General features: G+C 42.4%; 1 long non-coding RNA gene across 1 annotated transcript; it reads right to left on the bottom strand.

Moving 5' to 3' along the window:
- Window positions 1-2563: 2563 nt before the first annotated feature.
- LOC104982748 lies at window positions 2564-6254 on the bottom strand. The gene is made up of 2 exons (XR_824553.1): window positions 4910-6254; window positions 2564-4188 (listed from the first exon to the last, which is right to left on the bottom strand). It is a non-coding gene; the product is annotated as an uncharacterized LOC104982748 (long non-coding RNA).
- Between the last annotated feature and the right edge of the window lie 2609 nt (window positions 6255-8863).

Genomic DNA, 8863 nt, shown 5'->3' with positions numbered 1-8863 from the left:
AGCTGAAGAGGGAGGGACCATACACATAATTATGGCTGATTCATGTTGGTGTATGGCACAGACAAACACAACATTGTAAACCAATTATCCTCCAATTTTAAAAAAACATTAGCACAATAAATGATCAATCTTTCCAAACCCAGGATGTTCTTCATATAGATACAGATTCATGAAAAAATAAAAAGCATTATTTATACAGAATTAATTGTAAGTGGAACCTAATAAATATAAAATATACCGATAAAATTCTTCCCAGTGACTAGTCTTGGGAATAAGAGCACTTTGCCATTGCTACTAAAAGAGCTCCAATCTCTTGGCAATTGTCAATTAATGATAACATGAATATTCCTCGGAGTCTAGGTATTACATTTACGGTCCGTTTTACAGTTATTGTACAGCTGTTATTCGTAATCAAAATAAGAACAATTTCACCCACCAATGTGTCATGCACGTTTGGACCAGGGTCACACAGGCTCATTTTTCAAAGGTTAAAAACAGAAAGTAAATTTCTAACTAATACTTCATTATTAAAAACACCACCTCAAATTTATACAGAATTTTATGTTTAAAAGTGCGTCAGGTGTAGTCAATAGATCACTGGGATTCAGTCAGATCTGAATGCAGATACTGGTTTCCATTCTAACAGTATTCTGAATACCAATTTTCCATTTAATTTTATTTGGAATAAGATAAAGATTCATATTGATAAAATAAAATTCATACTTTAAAGCAAGACAAGAAAAATTAAAGTTTTTTTTTTCTCTGCCCGCTTGGGCCTCCTCCCTCGAAGTGTATCAGTATATGACGTCCAATTGCATTAACCAGACATCCTTAGGAGATAACATTCCTTCTTTATCTTATAAAAGGTCATAATTCCCTGTAAGATAACCATCTTTCTTAATCTGGTAAAGGGCCATACTGACCCACGACCCATGACTCACTTTGTACACATAGATTTAGAGTTTGCAAACGGTCAGTAATAACACGTCATTTGACAAATTACCCTTTTGCCTCAAAAACTTACATTAACTGTGCTCTGACCTCTAACAGGTGGAACAGTCCTCCCAGCTTTCTGAATGTTTTCCAGGTTGTAACCCTCAGGTTGGCTCAAATAAAATTTCCAGTTCTTTCTTACACCAACTACTCATTAATTTTTCATAAGCAATGTGGCAGACATTCAAAATTTACAAAGACTTACAGAAGAAAAAAAAAAACTCGTCCCAACTCAGTCCTTCTGGCAAACCGCCTCCTTTCCTTGGACGTAAGGCACTATCAACAACTTCTTGATCTCCTCCTAGGGATATTTTATGCATACAAAGTACAAGCAAATACAGTAGCACATGTAAGCTTATACCATTTTGCACAAATATTAACATTTTACACACAAGGGAAGTTTGCTGGTTCAGTCTCCTGTAAAACAGCGTTGGGGAGGAATACATCACATAATTAGGAAAATGCCTAACCCTAGTGCCTGGCACGGAGTTCGCACTAAAAAACAGATTCTCTTTCCTTACCCTTAAAAAGGCTACGAGGTAAAGTATTTTTAGGGTGCCTCAGAATCACTAAGTGCTTGTTAATTACAGATCGTCACCAGCCCCTCCGGGGTTCCCAATTCAGCAGGGCTGGTAAACGCCTGGACATCTGCCTTTCCAGCTAAGCCCACAGTTGCTGTAGATACTACTGTTCAGAGCCATCTGACCATCTAAAAGGCTTAGTGGGAACTAAGACGGCCCAGATTGCAACGCAGGCTGTGCCTCTGGACCAAATTACTCTCCCTGGGCTTCAATTCTCTATTTTTTAAAAAAATACAACACCACTCATCTCAAAGGCTGTTGAGCGGGTTAAGACACAGCAGATGCAGGAGCCTTTGTCAAGGCAAACGCTCAAGAACCGAAACGTGAAAGCAACCTGGGGCCGGGGGGAAAGTGGAGACAGCCGGGAGCACCGGAATCGGGGCGCCCCAGCCCGCACTTGGCTCCCCATCCCGCGTCCGGGAACCCGCGGGGCGGTGCACGCGCTCGGGGCGGACCCCGCTCGGACTCAGTGCGTCGGCGGAGGGCAGAAGCCGCTTCGGAAAAGCGAGGTTCGAGGTTCCCGTTTCAAAGTCCTGAAACAAGACACCGCGTGCCAAAACCTCGTAGCTGCGGCCGCACGAGCTTACAGTTTAAACTGCGTGTAAAGACGCCCAGGACCCAGGCGGAAGCCCTGGGAGACGGGCCCGCCCCGTGCCGGGTGCATCGGGAGCCCCGCCCCCGAGACGCGCGGCGGCGCACATACGTGCGGCAGGCCAGGAAGGGAATGGCGAGGGCCGGGCCGGGCGGGGCGGGGCGGCGCGCGGCCGGCCGCCAGGGGGCAGCCGCGCGTCTGCGGGCCGCGGCCGGCTGGAACCGGTCTGGCCGGAAGTTGGGGCGGTGCCTCGGCTTCCGCTGGGAGAAAGTGCCACGTGGCCGGCCAGGAGGGAGGCAAACAACAAGATGGCGGCGGCAGGGGGCGGGGTCCGCTGGGAGCCCCTGAGGCCATGGGTCCCGCAAAGGGCGGCGTTCGCTGGGTGGGGTGGGCGAAGTGGTGCGAGATCCCTTTATTCGAGCGTCTGAGGTCGCCCGACCAGACGTAGACAGGGGCGTGGGCCCAGCGCACACGCTGCGTCAGCTCGGCCAGAGTCACCGCCGCGCGTTCTCAGGAACCCGCCGGCCAGCTTCTCATTTGCGGCCCGTTTCCATTTGTCCCCGCGTTTGTCGCTCCGTGCCAAGAAGCACGGCAGAAACGCCTTTCTCCGGGCATTTTCGTCCTTTGATTAAGTGTGGCACATCGAGCCAGGGAGTCCTAGTTGAATCAACGCATTCTTTTTGCTACCATTTTTGGTTACCGTTTCCTGCCTTTGTTCAGCGACTTAGCACTGCTTCCCTTCTGATGGAGGCAAAAAAACCCTGGATAATCTGGACTTTTAGGTAGACTCCCAACCCTGTCCAATCGTGGTGGCAGTTTGACTTGTACACAGGAGCTGCTGTGGTATCGCCAGCGTGTGGCAGAGTCCGAAGTTCTGTTACTTTATATCTGCCACCTTGTACGTGTTTTCAGAAAGAAAAAAATGTAAGTGTGGATGGTTGCAGATTACAAGGTGCAGGAATTAAAGCAAAATCAACGAGTGTTGGTGGCCTTTCCATCACGGCCCGCAGTTTCCCCTTAGCTGTCCAAGGATCTAGAACTGGAATACGGAGTCTTTGTACCTTTGCCTGGCCAACCGTCGGGTCGGGCTCCGCTTGCTTTCTTCATCCAGTTTAGTTTTACTTGAGTTTGACGCAGCAGACCAAGTGTGGGTAAAAATAGTTAACACAGCCCTTCGGCTTGCGGTGGTATATTTAGAATAAAGGAGAGACGTCAGTCCTTGTTTTTGAAATATATTCCTCGTTTTTGAGAGTTAAGATTCAGATTCTTCTCGCTAATTTATGAGACTGTCGACAAGTCTGAGAGGAAGCGACTGTTTTTGTTTTAAAATAATGGAACTCGCCTCCCAAAGGTTTGGGAGTTTAAAGAAAATTTTCTGAATGTAAAAAGGGCCCTGGTACACTGACAAAGCAGAAGGACACTAATTTCTCTATGAAGACGCCCTTACAGTTTCCTCAGTCTGGTGGGCATTTAAAAACTTGGGCTGTGATCAAAACTGTGTTGCTGTTACGTGATAGACTAGAAACGGTATAATGGGGTCGGGCCGGAAAAGGGGAAGGAAAAAAAAAAAAAAGCTTAGTGTATTTTAAGGTTTAAATGCGTTTGTTTTCTTTTTTTTTTTTAACCCAGAGATTTGAGAGAATCTCCCTTCACCCACTCCTGTTTTGTAAGCGCGCCTTCAGAGGTGTCACTACGGACTTGCCCATCACTTGGCAGAAAGGGGGCTGGAAGAAGTTTTTAAAGGATCTTTTTACCCGGAGGGGTTAGAACCGTCCCTTCCCTGAGCCTGGGAAAAGAATGCAAATCCTTCAGAGCAAATCCTTCCTTTGTTCTACTAAAGAAGGCTGCTTCATTGTGTCCTAACGTTTTGCAGTGATTACCTTCTTCTCTGTCTCCTTTTGTACTTACAGATACAAACTTGGGCAACTTTTTCTGCAAATCCCCCTGTTACTCAGGAGCACAAGAATTAGCATCCTCGAGCCTTCAGTTGTTTGCCTCCAGAATTTCACTAGCACTGCCTTACTGTTAAAAGGAGAAAATATATTTAAAATTTTTAATATTTCATGATAGCACATTTGATTTTTTTTTTAAAAGGAAATTAAAAGAACTTGTAGCCTAGCAATTCAGAGATAACTTGTAGACACAGAAGGAAGTTTGTTTGGGGGGATTATATTTGTACAACTTGGTACCTTCTTCACTTTTTCAGATACGTTTTTAGTTTATATTACTTAAATTATGTTCGACACAATATAAATAATACAGACGAATACAAAGAACAAATCACTCAATGCCATTATCAAGGAAGAACCACTATTAAACAGCTTGTCTCTAGTTGTCCTAAAAGAGCACTAAACTTAGTTTGTAACTGATTTGCATTTTGTCAGTCGTGTTGGACTCTTTTCGACCCTGTGGACTGCAGCCCTCCAGGCTCCTCTGTCCCTGGGATTCTCCAGGCAAAAATACTGGAGTGGGTCGCCATTAGCCACTTGTAATGTACGTTTTCTAAGGTCAAGTAAGAATCTTTGTGATTTTTAGAGCCTGCATGATATACTATCAGTTCAATATACCACAATTAACCACCAGCCTTTCTCTTACTGCTGAACACCAAATTTGTCGTTTTTTGCTCTTATAAAAAACTCTGGCATGAGTAATTTTGTACAAAAAGCTCTTCCTGTATTTCTGTAGAATACAGCTCACAATGAATCTGAGCTTTGTAAGGTGGATTAATACGTCTTTGACTCACCAGATTGTTGAGTCCATGGTGTTTCATCTGGACCCTTCAAATGACTGCATCAGCTTTGTTTACCCACACTTTTCTAAATTTTTTAAATTATAAATCATATATTCTTAGTATATTTTTCCAAGTTTTTAAAGAAGTATACTTGAGTTACATTGCTCTGCTTTGTATATTACCCTTGATATGAAGATGTGTCTAATAACTGTAAGAGATGGATACTTAACCTTAAGTTAAATATTTAAAAGGAACCCTTTCACTGTCAAATATTAACAATACAGAAACCTCTTTTCCTTTTAACAAGTTTTTTTTTTCCTGTGTATAGATATGGTACAAAAGAAACTAGTTGTTGACATTTTCTTTCCAATGTGCAGCAAGTATAAAAACTTTGTAGTTCTCTAACAGACTTACGAACACAGCTTTGTGGGGAGGAAGTGGGGAGTGCATATGGAGAGAGTAATATGAAAACATCACTGCCATATGTAAACTAGATAGCCAATGGGAATTTGCTGTATGACTCAGGGAACGAAAACTTAAGAACCTAGAGGGGTGGGATGGGGAGGGAGGTGGGAGGGGACGTAGGTAAACCCATCAGCATTCAAGTTGACCTTTGGAGATTCACGTTGATGTTTGGTAGAAACCAACACAATACTGTAAAGCAATTACCCTTCAGTTAAAATAAATTTTTAAAAAAACTTTGTAGTTCTCCAAAATTGTCTAGTATAAATGAACTTTGGGGGTGGGTTTTTTTGTTTTTTGGTTTTTTGTAGGGTAAAAGTGTCTCTAAATCATCTGTCATCATTTAATTTGCCATTTTCAATTGTTTTATTGTGAGTATGCTACTAAGACTATCCACAGGACAGGAAAGACAGCTCTCTTCAAGCTGACCAATTAATTCTGTTTCTGCTCTGTGTTAGTGTAATGGTACTTGGAGACTCCCTACCAGGGAACCATTTCATAGCCCATTCCTCCAAAATGAAACTGTTTGCCAGAATCTTCTCTCTGCTCTCTGAAAATGATTTTGCAAACACAGAGAAGTAAAGATGAAAAAAGCAACACATGAATGATGGAGCAACATCAGCAGCCATTCCGTGGACATCTTAAAATCACCTCAGAAAAATGTGACCCTCCTTTTCCTGGGGTAATGTTAATTCTGATCACCACCTATAATTTTTTGTTTTGTTTTGGCCACAGCATGTGGGATCTTAGTTCACTGATCAGGGATCAAACCTGGGTCTCCTGCGATGGAAGCACAAGTCTCTACCACCTACACTTTAAAGCAATCCTATGTGTTAGTCTCTCAGTCGTGTCCAGCTCTGTGCGACCCCATAGACTAGCCCACCAGGCTCCTCTGTCCGTGGGATCTCCCAGGCAAGAATACTAGAGAGGGTTCTCATTTTCTACTCCAGGGGATTTTCCCAGACCCAGACCTGCATCTTTTCTGTCTCCTCATTGGATTCTTCACAACTGTGCCATCTTCAAATGAAGTCCTTCTAATTAATATACTTGGAATAAGATACATTCCATTAAAATGGAGAACATCACTTAAAAATATTGAAAAGGGCTTGGGGGTTCAAGAGCTACTGAATATAGTAATCATTATTATTCTGTAATAGATTTGCTCTTAGTGACAATACCCCAGTGCTGAAGCTTGTCTCTGGAAATATAGCATTTGAGCCCAGTTACTAAATAGTCTAACCGTACAGATAGACAGCAGTAAGCATGAAAAGATTTTTTAATAGCTACATCAGCATTGTGCATTAGATTAAAATCTATATATTATCAAAGATTCATTCACTGTCATCCTCTCAAAACAGCTCTAGATTTGTTTATCATTTAGATTTCATAGCTGATACCTAAGTCAGTAAATGGATGAGTATGTTTCATTTTAGTTCTTAAGGGACATTGACTTTGAACAGCTTTTGGAAGCTATAACACTTAGAAGAAACCTGTCTCCTAAGAGCTGAAGTTTAAAAATCTACTGATATAAATGAAGAAGTTGGGGGAGAAGAAAAATTTATTTTCAGAGCCTTTGAAAACATCAAGATTCCATTCTCAGCAGGAGAAGAAAAGTTCTTGCAAATTGACCCCTTAACTCAGCACTACCGGAAATCAAAGACGGAATCTCGGTTGTCTTCTGTCCTAGACTGTCTTGGCTGCTGTGTTGGCAAGTTGTGGGCACGTTCCAACAGGATCAGGGCCCTGGAGGTCTCAGCATCACTACGTTTTAGTCTTACTAGTTGCCCCTTCTTCCCCATAACAAATACCCCTAACGCCCTGCTCTCATCCTTTCAAGGTCCCTTGGAGCAGCAATTAGAAACTGGGGCTTGAGAGTCAGAGGAAATCAGAGTTGGTTTCTAGATCCGTCATTTACTAACTCTGTGATCTCTGGCAGGTTAACATCTCTGGGCCTCAGTATCTCCCCCCAGATATTGGGGATATCTCTCTGTTTGTCGTGAGGATGGTATAGTGGACAGTATGTAATGCTTAGCACATCGTGTGTATGTGTACACTAGCACGCATTCAGTCACCCAATCATGTCGGACTCTTTGAGACGCCCACAGACTGTAGCCTCAGGCTCCTCTGTCCATGAAATTTTTCAGGCAATAATACTGGAGAGTTGCCATTTTCTACTCCAGGGGATCTTCCCAATCCAGGGATCAACCTGCATCTCTTGTGTCTCCTACATTGGCAGGTAGATTCTTTACCATTGTGCCATCTGGGAAGCCCTGCTTAGCATATTGCCTGGCACAAATAATCTCTCAATGGATGGGTGGTGTTGTTAACACTTCTACTTCCTTAAGCTGCTTTTTACCTGTGCTCGGTCCCTCATTCTCCTTTGGTTAGTTGCCTCCTCTTGGGTCTCCACCCCTCCAGCCTAGATCCCTGAGCTGCTGGCTATTCCTTGTCCCATCTTCCCTTTTAAACATGCTCTTTGCTCTCTCATCTGCCTCGTAAATACCTCCTCATTCATCAAAACTCAAACCTTACTATCCGGATGATGAAAGTATAAATTGGTATAACTTCTTTGGAGGGAAATTTTTGCAAACATTATCAGAATTTAAATGCACCAACTTACAGATCCAGGAATTCTACTTCTAGGAATGTATCTTATGATAATCTCACACATGGACAAAAAAGAAATATATACAAAGATACCAAAACTGTAAAATCTTACATGTCCAATGGAACGCTAGTATAAAATTTTTTATTTATCCCTACAATGAAATAGGGCTACTAAGAATAAATGAGCAGTTCCATATGTACTGATTTCCAAAACATATTGTTAAATGAAAAAATCAAGTTAAAAAAGCCTAGTAGAAAATGCCCCCATTTGGCTGAAAAGGAAGGAGTGATACATTTATATTATGTTTACATTAATGGGATGGTGGTGGTGACCCCTGATGATCAGTCAAGGATCTAGATGAGGAAAGATTCCCTTTTCACTGTATACTTTTTGCTCTTTTTGGGAAAATGTCTTAACTATTTGCATAAAGTATTAAATTTCTTTAAATTAAAAATATATATACCCTAACTCCAGCATCTCTTCATTTTGGGAAGACTTGGCTGACCCTCTCCCACCCTTCCCAGGAAATTTCTGCCTCCTTCCTACTTTGTGAGTTGCCTTGTGTTTTGAATGTAACTTTAAATCCCATTGTATTGAATGTAACTGTCCACATGACTGGTTTCCCTCAAAACCCAGAGCATCTGTCTAGAAAGTAGAATTGATATTGTATTCATTTTTATGTTCTAAGAATCCAGCACAAGATGATACACACACAGTTTTTTTGGAAAGAATGAATTAAAAACGTCTCCTATCACAGTCTCTCCCACCACATCCCTGATCCTATTCTGGTTGTCCACAAGAGAATCTGAGCTCTGTCCAGCGTATAATCTGGCCCATCCTTTATTATTGGGCATTCCCAGCAAACCCTCTTTTAGCTCCTTCTGTTGTTTACTTGC

Source organism: Bison bison, unplaced genomic scaffold (genome assembly GCF_000754665.1).
Source record: "Bison bison bison isolate TAMUID 2011002044 unplaced genomic scaffold, Bison_UMD1.0 scf7180017860443, whole genome shotgun sequence".
NCBI lineage: Eukaryota > Metazoa > Chordata > Mammalia > Artiodactyla > Bovidae > Bison > Bison bison.
This window is presented reverse-complemented; position numbering and strand designations above follow the sequence as displayed.